A 14,404-nucleotide genomic window follows, 5' to 3' on the forward strand; every position below is an offset into this window, starting at 1 on the left:
GCTGGTTAGCCAGTTAGTTATTTTGTTATTTAGGTCCGCCGCCAGGTTTTTAGAAAGCGTCAGGTACCCCCATATATTACCTAATAAAGGTTTTAACCCCCTGATTGCCCCCTAGTTAACCCTTTCACCAGTGATCACTGTATAAGTGTTACGGTTGACGCTGGTTAGTTAGTTTGCTGTTTATAGCATCAGGGCACCCGCCGTATATAACCCAATAAAGGTTTAACCCCCTGATCGCCCGGCGGGTGATATCAATAACATTTTAGCGTCAGTCAGGGTCTGCGTCGCCCCAGGCAGCGATAGGTTAGTGCCAGTAACGCTTACACCCACGCGCAAAGCATACACCCACCTTAGTGGTATAGTATCTGAACGGATTGATACCTGATCTGATCTATACTAGTGTACCCAGCAGTTTAGGGGACCCAAAAACGCATTGTTGGCGGAATCAGCCCTGATACCCGCTAGCACCTGCGTTTTGCCCCTTCGCCCAGCCCAACCCACCCAAGTGCAGTATCGATCGATCGCTGTCACTTCGAAAACACAACACACATAACTGCAGCGTTCGCAGAGACAGGCCTGATCAATGCGCTCGCTAACAGTTTTTTTGGAAGCGTTTTCTACGTTTGCTGAGTCAGGTGCTTTTTTTACCTGTGAATCATCACTAGTGTACCACTAAATTTAGAGCCCAAAATGGCAAAGGGAATGTACACTAGTGCAGAGGCCTACACGTTTCTGAGCCAGACAGATAGTGAAGAGGAGATCACGTATCTGTCAGATTCTGGCTCAGAATACGATCTTGTATACGACAGCGGCTCCATGCCAGATAGCAGGGACCACAACTTCGTCGTCAGAGCTAAGGCCAGGCATACCCGACCCCGTTCAGATGTTGTTGAGCAGCAAGAACTGCAGGACCCTTGTATGGAGCAGAGAAGTACTAGCGCCGCTATTCCTTCTGGTGAACTGGCAAGCACCAGCGGCCTAGTACACCCTGGTCGTTCATCCAGCACTGCAGTATCACGTGGTGACGTGGCGAGTCCCATAAGTGCAGTTCAAGCTGGCAAGCACAAGTAGTGTCCCGCTGCCACAGGGAAAAAGACAAAGACAGCCCCGTCGTGCCCATAGTGCCCTTCCTGCAGAATTCACCTATCCCGATTGGGTCCTCACCACTTCTGCAGAACCCGTACTTCCCCCCCCATTCACTGGCCAACTCGGTATTCAGGTGGATACAGCCGATTTTACGTCACTTGATTTTTATTCGCTGTATTTCACGGAAGATCTCTATAGATCTATTGTGGACCAGAGTAATTTATATGCTGGTACTTACATCGCCGCTAATCCCCAGTCTGTCCTTGCCAGATAATGGAAACCACTTACGGTTTCCGAATTTAAGACCTTTCTGGGCCTTACCCTCAACATGGGCATACACCAATTTCCGAAGTTGCGGATGTATTGGTCCACACCACCATATGCCCATATTCTCTGCTTGCATGGCCAGGAAACGATACGAGGCGATCCTGCGGTTCTTGCATTTCAGTGACAATGCACTTTGTCGTCCGTGTGGAGACCCTGAATTTGACCAGCTCTACAAAATTCGGCCCCTCAAACTATTTCAACGAACGTTATGCAGCCTTGTTTAATGCCCAGCAAGTTGTCTGCGTTGAGGAGTCCCTGATTAAATTTTGTGGCCGCTTGTCTTTCAAGCAGTACCTTCCCAGCAAGCATGCCAGATACGGGGTCAAGCTCTATAAGCTTTGCGACAGGGCAACAGGCTACACATGGAGCTTTAGGGTTTATGAGGGCAAAGATAGTCAGGTAGAGCCGGAGGGTTGCCCAGATTACATGGGGAGCGCTGGCAGGACAATAAGAATGTTTTCGTTCTTACCACCCTTCACGCAGACACGACAGTACAAATTCGTACGGCGGCTGGTCTTGTGGAGAAACCCCTCTGTGTCCACGAATATAACCAAAATATGGGAGGGGTGGACCTCAACGACCAGTTGATGGCGCCGTAGCGTATTGCCCATAAGGCGAGACGCTGGTACAAAAAAGTGTCTCTATATTTATTTCAATTGACTTTACTGAATGCTTATGTCTTATACAAAGCTTCAGGACGGAATGGATCCTTCCTTCAATTCCAGGATGAGATCATCTTAGAACTCCTGTATCCAGGCGGTTCTGCACCTCACCATCCCCTACCAAATGCAGTAAGCCAACTGCATGAGAGAAATTTTTCTTATGTCCTCAGGAGTACCCCTACCCAACGAGCCCCCCAAAGAAGATGTCGTGTCTGTACCAAGCGCGGATATAGGCGTGACACCCGTTATTTTTGTCCCCGCTGTCCTGACGACCCTGGTCTTTGTATTGGTGAATGTCTTGAACGCTTCCACACATTATTAGTAATTAGCGTAGGGTAAAACATTTCCCAAGCTAGGCACACTTACACAGGGTCTCCCAAGATGCCATCGCATTTTGAGAGACCCAAACCTGGAACCGAAAAGTTGAACAGTTACAAAAAAAAGTGTTAAAAAAAAAAAAAAAGTAAAAAAAATATTAAAAATAAAATAATTGTCCTTTTATTGTTCTCTCCCTCTCTATTCTCTCTATTGTTCTGCTCTTTTTACTGTATTCTATTCTGCAAAGTTTTATTGTTATGTTTTTTCATGCTTGCTTTTCAGTAATTTACTTTACTGTTTTCAGGTACGCCATTCAGCTGTTGCGCGGACTTATTTATCTTGACAGCAACAGCGTTTGCTCCCACAATATATAAAGCCGCGACTCCAGTACTGTAGGAGGCGATTTCACCACCACAGTTAAAAAAAAGAGCATATATGCCGAAGCATGGGGGCATTAGGGGCGGAGGAGCGATTTTGCTCCTAATGCCGTGTACATACGGTCGACATTCCTACAGAGGCTTTCCCGTGGAAAAGTCCGACCGTGTTTACGCGGCATAACTTTTTATGCTGCGTACATACGGTCAAAATTCCGACGGAGGCTTGCCTGTGGATAAGTCCGACCGTGTGTACGCGGCATAACTTTTTTGCGGGAGGATGAACCCATGCTTTGGCATATATAAATGGTGCATCTATGCCCATCATTAGAAGTGGGTGGATGAAGGGAGGTATTCTAATGGTGGGCATACCCACCGATCAATCTTTTTTTCGTTCAGCCAACAGGCTGCATAAAAAAAAAAAAAAAAAAAAAGATTACAATACATGTCCAACAAGAACCATCAACTTACTGGTATGTTGCTGGACTTTGAATGGTTATACCAGAATGATGCCTGTAGGTTTTGGTATCATCTTAGTATCATTCTTTTCAGCCAGCAGTCGGCTTTCATGTAAAAGCAGTCCTAGCGGCTAATTAGCCTCTAGACTGCTTTTACATTCAGTGGGATATAAACAGCGCCATTGGGAAATTGGGAAAGCATTTTATCACACCGATCTTGGTGTGGTCAGATGCTTTGAGGGCAGAGGAAAGATCTAGGGTCTAATAGACACCATTTAAAAAAAAAAAAAAAAGAGTACCTGTCTAACTATTGCTAAGGGATATTTACATTTCCTAAAATAACAATAAAAATGGTAAAAAATAAATGAAATAGAAGGAACAGTTTACAGATAAAATAAAAAAAGCGAAATAAATATAAAAAAAATGCATCCATGTCCCCCCCCCTGCTCTTGCGCAAAGGTGAACGCAAGCGTCTGTCTGGAATCATATGTAAACAGCAATTGTACCAAGCATGTGAGGTATCACCGCGAAGGGCAGATCGAGGGCAGTAATTTTAGCAGTAGACCTCCTCTGTAAATCTAATGTGGTAACCTGTAAAGGCTTTTAAAAATGTATGTAGCTTGTCGCCACTGCGCAATTTTAAAGTATGTCGTGTTTGGTATCCATGTACTCGGCCTAAGATCATCTTTTTTATTTCATCAATAATTTGGGCAATATAGTGTGTTTTAGTGCTTTAAAAAAAAAGTGTATTTTTTCCCCAAAAAATGAGTTTGAAAAATCGCTGCGCAAATACTGTGTGGAAAAAAAATGCAACACCCACCATTTTAATCTGTAGGGCCTTTGCTTTAAAAAAATATATAATGTTTGGGGGTTCAACTTAACTTTGTTGCAAAAAAAAAAATATGTTTTTATGTAAACAGTGTCAGAAAGGGCTTTGTCTTCAAGTGGTTAGAAGAGTGGGTGATGTATGACATAAGCTTCTAAATGTTGTGCATAAAATGCCAGGACAATTCAAAACCCCCCCCAAATGACCCCATTTTGGAAAGTAGACACCCCAAGCTATTTGCCGAGAGGCATCTCGAGTCCATGGAAAATTTTATATTTTGACACAAGTTGCGGGAATTTTTTTTTTTTTTTGCGCAAAGTTGTTACTAAATGATATATTGCTGAAACATGCCATGGGCATATGTGGAATTACACCCCAAAATACATTCTGCTGCTTCTCCCGAGTACGGGGATACCGCATGTGAGACTTTTTGGGAGCCTAGCCGCGTATGGGACCCCAAAAACCAATCACCGCCTTCAGGCTTTCTAAGGGTGTACATTTTTGATTTTACACCTACCTATCACAGTTTCGGAGGCCATGGAATGCCCAGATGGCACAAAAACCCCCCCAAATGACCCCATTTTGGAAAGTAGACACCCCAAGCTATTTGCTGAGAGGTATGGTGAGTATTTTGCAGATCTCGCTTTTTGTCACAAAGTTTTGAAAATGTAAAAAAGAAAAAAAAATACATTTTTATTTTCTTTCTTCATTTTCAAAAACAAATGACAGCTGTAAAATACTCACTATGCCTCTCAGCAAATAGCTTGGGGTGTCTACTTTCCAAAATTGGGTCATTTTATGGCCTTCGAAACTGTGATAAGTAGTGAGGAGTGAAATCAAAAATGTATGCCCTTAGAAATCTTGAAGGCAGTGATTGGTTTTCGGGGTTCCGTATGCCCATGGCATGTGTGAGCAATATATAATTTAGTGACAACTTTTTGTAAATTTTTTTTTTGGTCATTATTCAATCACTTGGGGCAAAAAAAATTAATATTCAATGGGCTCAACATGCCTCTCAGCAAATAGCTTGGGGTGTCTTCTTTCCAAAATGGGGTCATTTGAGGGGGGTTGTGTGCCATCTTGGCATTTTATGGCCTTCAAAACTGTGATAGGTAGTGAGGAGTGAAATCAAAAATGTATGCCCTTAGAAATCTTGAAGGCAGTGCTTGGTTTTCGGGGTCCCGTACGCGCATAGGCTCCCAAAAAGTCCCACACATGTGGTATCCCCGTACTCAAGAGAAGCAGCGGAATGTATTTTGGGGTGCAATTCCACATATAACCATGGCATGTGTGAGCAATATCATTTAGTGACAACTTTTTTTTTTGGTTTGTCATTATTCAATCACTTGGGACAAAAAATAAATAAAAATATATTCAATGGAATCAACATGCCTCTCCGCAGTTTCCTTGGGGTGTCTACTTTCCAAAATGGGGTCATTTGGGGGTGTTTTGTACTGCCCTGCCATTTTAGCACCTCAAGAAATTAGATAGGCAGTCATAAATTAAAAGCTGTGTAAATTCCAGAAAATGTACCCTAGTCTGTAGACGCTATAACTTTTGCGAAAACCAATAAATTTACGCTTATTGCGATTTTTTTTTTACTAAAGATATGTGGCTGATTACATTTTGGCCTAAATGTTTGACTAAAATTTAGGTCTCAAGTGGTTAATGTAACATGTGTTTAATTATGTAACATATTTCTGCCTAGTTACATAGTTACATAGTTAGTCAGGTTGAAAAAAGACACAAGTCCATCCAGTTCAACCACAAAAAAAATAAACAAACAAAATAAAAAACACAATACAATCCCATACACCCAACTCTATACCCACAGTTGATCCAGAGGAAGGCAAAAAACCCCAGCAGAGCATGATCCAATTTGCTACAGCAGGGGAAAAAATTCCCTCCTGATCCCCCAAGAGGCAATCGGATTTACCCTGGATCAACTTTACCTACAAATCTTAGTACTCAGTTATTTTATGTACATTTAGGAAAGAATCCAGGCCTTTCTTAAAGCAATCTACTGAGCTGGCCAGAACCACCTCTGGAGGGAGTCTGTTCCACATTTTCACAGCTCTTACTGTGAAAAAACCTTTCCGTATTTGGAGGTGAAATCTCTTTTCCTCTAGACGTAAAGAGTGCCCCCTTGTCCTCAGTGTTGACCGTAAAGTGAATAACTCAACACCAAGTACACTGTATGGACCTCTTATATATTTGTACATGTTGATCATATCCCCCCTAATTCTCCTCTTCTCAAGAGTGAATAGATTTAGTTCTTCTAGTCCTCTCCTGTGAACAGGAACATAACCCACTTGTCAAGATTAAAGGAGCTGTGTCCGTCCATGGACGATAAGAGAAATGCTCTTTTAACTGTGCTACTATTTGCATTCTTCTTATATTAATTGATGCCGATATCCCTGCAATAAATCCTGTTTGATCATTATGGATAATAGCGGTAATAACCATATTTAACGCCTTCCCGCCGAGCGTACGCAGATATGTATCCTCGGCTTTCGGGGGTTATACCGGGATGATGCCTTCAGCTGCAGGCATCATTCCGGTATCACTTTTTAGAGCAGGCGATCGGCTTTCCGGTGAGAACAACCGATGCAGCTAAAAGATGCTCAGTTGTTATCCTGGAGGAGCGGGAGGGGACACCCCCCCCCTTCTGCCGCTCTTACCGGGCCTCCCGTCCCCCCAGGAGACCCGATCCACGATGCACCACCTCAGGCGCCTAGAGTGACTGAATCAAAGCCGCAAAGGCTTTGATTCAGTCTCTTCAATGTAAACACTGAAGCGACGTCATGACGTCACTTCTGGGTTACTCGGCTGCCAATGGCGCCGGATTTAAAAAAAATGCACAGTATTCAGAATCGCCGTTTTCAGCAATCTGAATACTTTGAAGTGCAAAGGAGGGATCGGGGGGTCTTTTAGACCCCCAATCCCTCCATAAGGAGTACCTATTACCACTTATTACTGTCACAAGGGATGTATCCATTCCTTGTGACAGCAATAAAAGTGATCAAATTTTTTTTTTTTAAAAAAAAACACTATTTTATCATTTAAAAATAAATGAGAAGAATTTTCAGAATTATTTTTTTTTAAAAGCGCCCCTGTCCCCGCGCAGCAAAGAAAGCGCATACGGAAGACACGCCCGCATATGTAAATGGTGTTCAAATTACACATGTGAGGTATCACTGCGATCGTCAGAGCGAGAGTAATAATTCTAGCCGTGGACCTCCTCTGTAACTCCAACCTGATAACCGTAAAAAAAAATTAAAGCTTCGCCTATGGAGATTTTTAGGTACCGTAGTTTGTCACCATTCCACGAGTGCGTGCAATTATAAAGCACGACATGTTTGGTATCAATTTACTCGGCGTAACATCTTTCACATTATATAAAAAAAATTGGGCTATTTTTTAAAAAAAATCATGAAAGTAAATTTTTCCAAAAAAGTTGCGTTTAAAACACTGCTGCACAAATACCTTGTGACAAAATATTGCAACAATCGCCATTTTATTCTCTAGATTCTCTGCTAAAAAAATATATATAATATTTGGGGGTTCCAAGTAAATTTAATTTCTCTGAGTTCATGGACGGACACAGCAGCCTTTGACCTTAGGGTATTCTATCCTTCCTTCCAGGAGAGTTAGGCAGAAAAACAGCCCTTTAGTGTTAAAACTTTCCTCAGTACAGCTCCTCCTAGGGCAGTGTTTCTCAATTCCAGTCCTCAGGCCCCCCCAACAGGTCAGGTTTTCAGGATTTCCCTCAGATGAAAAGGCTGTGGTGATTACTAAGGCAGTGAAACTGATCAAATCACCTGTGCAAAATAATGGAAATCCTGAAAACCTGACCTGTTGGGGGGGCCTGAGGACTGGAATTGAGAAACACTGTCCTAGGGGGAGTGGTCCCCCGGGTATAACCCACACTCTGCCTCAGCAGCTCCAGTTCGTAACAAGCAGTACAAACAAAGGAGGGGTGGGTGCTGTGTCCGTCCATGAACTCAGAGAAATGGATTTTACGGTGAGTACAAAAATCCCATTTTCTCTTCTGTTCATGGACAGACACAGCAGCCTTTGACCTTAGGGACGTCCCCAAAAAATTTGAGGGGAGGGAAAACACAGCAAACCAAGCTACACCCCAAACAAAAAAACAGAGTTTCCCAATGGAGGAACTCCAACCTTAAACTGTTACACCTTGCGGCCGAAGAAGGCATCCGAAGATGCACTCGCATCCACCTTGTAAAATTTTGAGAAGGTGTGGATTGACGACCAGGTCGCTGCCTTACACACCTGTAAAACAGACGCTTGACGGAAAGCCCAAGAGGCACCAATCGCCCTGGTCGAATGTGCCGTAACCTGAAAGGGAGGCGCCCGCCCCTTCAGGGCATAGGCCTGAAGTACAACCTGTCGGATCCACTTAGAAATGGTCGCCGACGAGACCGCCAGACCTTTTTTAGGACCATTCACCGACACGAACAGTGAGTCCGACTTCCGGAACGGAGCCGTAGTAGACAAGTACACACGTAGGGCCTGAACCACATCCAGGGAATGTAAAGAGGCCTCCTTCGGGTTTTTCAGCCGAGGACATAAGGATGGTAACACAATGTCCTCATTGATGTGAAAAGCCGAAACAACCTTTGGGAGAAAAGACGGCTGCGGCCGCAGCACCACCTTATCCTCATGAATGACCAAGTAGGGAGTTCAGACACCCGTCTGACTGAGGTAATTGCCACCAGAAAAACCACCTTCTGTGACAGAGTCAACAAAGGGATCTTACGAATGTCCTCAAAGGGAGCTTCTTGAAGCACAGAGAGGACTAAATTCAGGTCCCATGGGGGCAGTGGAGGACGCACAGGAGGAGCCACATTCCGGACCCCCTGCACAAACGTACGCACCAAGGAGTGCGCTGCCAAGGGTCGCTGAAAGTAAACAGCTAGAGCCGAAATCTGACTCTTAACCGTACTCAAGGCGAGAGCCTGATCCATTCCCCGCTGTAAGAACAGCAGAATCCGGGACACCGCGTATGTACGGGGGTGCCATCTCATCTCCTCACACAGAGATGCAAGCCCTCCACGTACGATGGTAAATCCTCCATGAAGTAGACTTCCGTGCACGCAGCATGGTAGAAACCATCGAGCCTGACAGGCCCCGGTCCTTCAGTACCTGGCTTTCAACAGCCACGCCGTTAAAGCCAGCGACTGTAAAGCAGGGTGGAAGAACGGACCCTGCGACAGAGGATCTTCTCTCAGGGGTAGACGCCAAGGGGCGTCTGCCACCAGACGTACCAGGTCCGCGTACCAGGAGCGGCGCGGCCAATCTGGGGCAATCAGGATTGTTGGAATCCCTTCAGCTTCCACTCTGCGCAGCATGCGAGGAAGAAGCTTCAGAGGAGGGAAGGCGTAAATTAGGCGATAGTGACCCCAAGGTGCCACCAACGCGTCTAATGCATCCGCCCACGGGTCCATTGACCTGGCCACGAACCGTGACACCTTCCGATTGAGACAGGACGCTAGAAGGTCCACGTCTGGAGTGCCCCACTTTGGGCACAGGCTCTGAAACACCTCCGGGTGAAATGACCACTCTCCTTGGTCTAGTGTTTGGCGACTTGGGTAGTCTGCTTGCCAATTCTGTACTCCCGGAATGTACACGGCCGATAGAGCCGGAACGGACCTTTCGGCCCACCGAAGGATGTGCGCGATTTCCATCGCTGCAGCTGAGCTCCGTGTGCCTCCCTGATGATTGACGTACGCCACAGCCGTGGCATTGTCGGACTGGATTCCGACCGGTGGGCCCTGCAGATCCAGGGACCACCTGGCAAGGCACAGCATGATTGCTCGGAGCTCCAGTACATTGATCGGAAGGCGGGACTCTTCCTGAGTCCAGCGCCAATGGGCTGACTGGGTGCCCCAAACGACCCCCAACCGGAGAGGCTGGCATCCGTCGTGACCACTCTCCAATGGCACGGCAGAAATGACTTCCCGGTCCGAAGCACCGGAGACGTAAGCCACCACACCAGGGAAGACTTGACCAGTTGACACAACTGAATCTGGTAATCCAGAGATGAAGGGAGCTTGTCCCAACGTGACAGAATTTCCTTCTGTAACACCCGGGTGTGCAATTGGGCATACGGAACTGCCTCAAAGAGGCCACCATCAGACCCAGGACCCTCATGCAAAATCGAAGAGATGACCACTTCTGGGTCGACAACTGTTGCACCGCAGATTGCAGTGCCTGAAGTTTCTCCGTTGGGAGAAAAACTCTCGCCTCCGTGGAATCCAGGACTAGCCCCAGGTATTCCAGTCGCTGAGACGGAACCAACACTGACTTCTGGATATTCAGAAGCCAGCCGAACTCTTGGAGAGTCTGACACGTGATAGACACGTCCTCTAACTCTGAGCTTGAGGAAGCTCTCAGGAGAAGGTCGTCCAGATATCCTACGATAGTGATCACGTGCTGCCTCAGCAGGGCTAGGATCGGGGCGAGCACCTTGGTGAAAACCTGTGGTGCCGAGGCCAGGCTGAACGGGAGGGCCACAAATTGAAAATGGTCCTCCCCGATCGCAAAGCGCAGAAATCTATGGTGCTTTGTGCATATGGGAACATGTAGGTATGCGTCCATGATATCCAAGGATGCCATAAAGTCCCCCTGATGGAGCGCTGCTATTACCGAGCGAATCGACTGCATCCTGAATTTTTGCACTTCGACAAAACAATTGAGGGCCTTTAGGTCCAGGATTGGACGGACCCCTTCCTTCTTGGGGACTATAAACAGATTGGAGTAAAACCCCTAAAACCGTTCCATCGAGGGAACCGGCACAATCACTCCCCTGACCAGAAGATCCTGGACAGCTCCTGACAGATCTTTCCGGCGATCCGGAGGAAGCTGGAGGTTGGACGGAAAAAAACTGTTTGGTGGAAAAGAGAAAATCTATCTTTTACCCCGAGGAAACTACTTTGCAAAGCCAACGATCGGAAAGAAGAGACCTCCACCGAGCCGCGAATTCGCAAAGCCGCCCCCCCACCCGAAACACGGGCGGGGGCAGACCTTCATGTGGAAGCAGGTTTGTCCGCAGGCTTGCGGTACCAGGTACGCTTCTGCCCTGCAGCGGGGGCCTTCGCACCCTGAAAACTTTCCTGCCGCACTGGGCGGGCGAAAAAAACGCTTGGGGGTAGTAAAGGAGGGCCCTTGCTTACGGCGAGGCTCCTTGCCCTTCCCAGACTGTGGGAGCAGTGTGCTCTTACCACCTGTGGCATCTTTTATGATGTCATCCAGGGACGCCCCAAAAAGCCGTTCACCCTTAAAGGGTAAATCCACCAAGGCCTTCTTTGGAGGACTGGTCCGCAGACCAACACTTCAGCCACACAAGGCGACGTAGTACCACGGCGTAGGCGGAGGCCCTGGAGAGCAAGAGGAGCGTATCCAGGGCCGACTCACAGACAAACTTCAGACCCTGAACCAACTGTTCAGCCAGGTCCACACAGGTCTCGGAAGAATTCTGCGCTTCCAGCTCCTGTAGCAAGAACTTTGCCCGTTCGGTAAGTGTCTGCGACACCAGAGTCCCGGCCAAAACCGGTCTTACTGTGAACATGGAGTGGGCCATAGCCTCCACTCTCCTATCTGCGGGGTCCTTAAAGGCGGGAGCCCCTTCCACAGGCAACGTGGTGGCTTTGCTCAATCTGGACACAGGAGGGTCCACTGACGGAGGAGAGACCCACTTTTTTAAAAAGTCCTCCTCAAAGGGATAACGGGTCGTAAACTATTTTGGAACAGCAAAAACTTTCTGCGGCGTATCCCATTCCATGTACAACAATTTGTCCAAATATGGAATACAAGGAAACAATTTTGCGGTGCGGGGTGGCTTGCGGAACCCAAAAGGTACCAGCACATCCGATGCCTCCGCCAAATCCTCAAATTTCTGAGTATCCCGCACCGCAGAGATTAGAGCTCCGACAAAGTCCTTAACATGCACTGACCCTGAAGCAGAGTCATCCTCACTGTCCGCGTGGGTTAAGCCTGCATCATCTGACACGACAGAACCAGAGCCAAACGCAATAGCAGGGCCTGATTCTGTGTCAGAGACATCCCTAGAAGCAGGCTCAGGGAGGGGGCGCTTTTTACCCCCCTTCTGACCACTTGTTGCTTCAATCCTGGTGAGAAACACCTCAAGGACTTCCGTCATAGCCTCTACAGAGGCGGCAGGGGCATTAAGCGTTAACTCAGGCATTGCTGGGGTAGAAGCTCCTGGTTCAGGCTTCATGTTGCCCCACCGCTATGCCTCCCTAGCACTGCAAGGCAGAAAAAAAAACACTGGTCACCTCTCGGCTGCAAAACAGAAGGCAGGGGACCCCCAGGGAACTCACCACCCCACCCGGTTGCAGTGTGAGCTGAAGCGCTGTGAAGTGCTGAGAAGTGCTTGCTGCGCTGTCCCTCAGGACGTGATTCGCAAGCTTTTGCTGCGCTATTACAGGCACTAGAGGCCAAGACTTTTCCAAGATGGCCGCCATCTGAGGTAAAAAAACACCATGCGGTTACAAGAAAATGTCCGCCGAACAATGTAAACCGCGTCCGCGGCAAAAACACGGCCAGCACACACAGCAACTCCCCAAATGTAAAAAAACACAACACACGGTCCCCGGCAGTGATAGAACCCCAGGAGGGCCCCCCTTACAGCCGCCACCCAGCATGGAGAAGGAGGGAGAGGAAGGGAGAGAGGAAAGCAGGGCGGACCCTCATTCGACCTCCCCCAGGGAAGCACCAGCCATACCACCTTGCCAGGGCAAGGGGCCTACTTACCCGTCCTGCGACCACCGGCTGGAGGCATTCTGGACAGAACCAACGTCCACTAAACCGCATGGCTGTCGGTCAGACACACTGTGACAAGGCCATAGAGACTGGTCGTATGTGTGCCCTGGAACCCTAGTTCCCCAGCCACCCCTGGAGCAATATGGCATGTCGTGGACGACCCAGAGCTGAGGGCCGGCACACGCTCGATGGCCGAACATGGTGGGACTACAAGAGTCAACACCCAGCCTGTCACCCAGTCGGCAGTTGATAGTAGAATCACAGGATTCAAAAAAGCAGGAACAAAACAAATAAAAGCGAAAAAAATCGCTAAAAAATTCCAGAGTACAGGGACTCCAGAAGGCCATGTCTCTCCTGACATTAGGCAGAAAAAAACTGGAGCTGTTGAGGCAGAGTGTGGGTTATACCCGGGGGACCACGCCCCCTGGGAGGAGCTGTACTGAGGAAAGTGTTGTTAACACTTAAAGTGCTGTTTTTCTGCCCAACTCTCCTGGAAGGAAGGATAGAATACCCTAAGGTCAAAGGCTGATGTGTCCATCCATGAACGGAAGAGAAAATACGGATTTTGTCAGAAATAGGCTTAGTCATGAAAGGGTTAACCTTTTGATGGCCACTTCACTGGACCACCAGATATAACCCCCTAGACCACCAGGGATTGCCACTCTGTGCCCAGGCAGCTGCCAATCAATGCCCAGGCAGCTGCCAATCAGTGCCCATCCACAATGCCTGCCAACCCTACCATCCCTGGTGCCACCAGGAATGCCTACCAGTGCCGCCTATCAGTGCCACCCATAAGTACCCATCAGTGCAGCCTTTCAGTGCCACCCATGAGGGCCCATCAGTGCCGCCTATCAATGCCCATCAGTGCTGCATATCAGTGCCCATTGTCAGTGCCACCTTATCAGTGCCCATCAGTAAAGGAGAAAACATACTTATTTACAACATTTTATAACGTAACAAAAAAAAAACTTTTTTTTTTTTTAAATTTGATTAGCAAAAAATAAAAACCGCAGGGGTGATCAAATACCACCAAAAGAAAGCTATTTGTGGGAACAAAATGATAAAAAATGTTGTTTGGGTACAGTGTAGCATGACCACGCAATTGTCATTTAAACAGCGACAGCGCTGAAAGCTGAAAATTGGCTTGGGCAGGAAGGTGTTTAAGTGCCCTGTATGAAAGTGGTTAAAAAGCGAGTTTGGTCTATAAAAGAGGCACACTCACTCAAATCTTTATCTAGTTTCAGTATTAATACTACTGTAGCTTTGTACATAGAGGTTGGTAATACTCCACGCACAAAGGTCTCGGTATACACACACTGGATAAAACTGGTACTAGAATATCTATATATCTTAAATATACCTCTAAGGGTATACCATCTGGGCTGGGCGATTTCCCGGTTGCCATCTGTGAAATAGCCTCTCTCACTTCTTCCAACATTAATATCTGCTCTTCCAGAAGTTCAGGGAACTCCAAATCATTGAGATATTTCTCTATATCTTCCTCTGCACACATTAAGGTTGATGAATACAGTATAACGTAGTATTCAT

At 47.1% G+C, this 14,404-nt stretch overlaps 1 protein-coding gene across 6 annotated transcripts in view; it reads right to left on the minus strand.

Moving 5' to 3' along the window:
• Nucleotides 1–14,404, minus strand: part of SGSM3 (small G protein signaling modulator 3) — a 439,637-nt gene that overhangs the window by 247,678 nt on the left and 177,555 nt on the right. The window lies entirely within an intron of this gene.

The sequence above is a fragment of the Rana temporaria genome, chromosome 7 (genome assembly GCF_905171775.1).
Source record: "Rana temporaria chromosome 7, aRanTem1.1, whole genome shotgun sequence".
Taxonomy (NCBI): domain Eukaryota; kingdom Metazoa; phylum Chordata; class Amphibia; order Anura; family Ranidae; genus Rana; species Rana temporaria.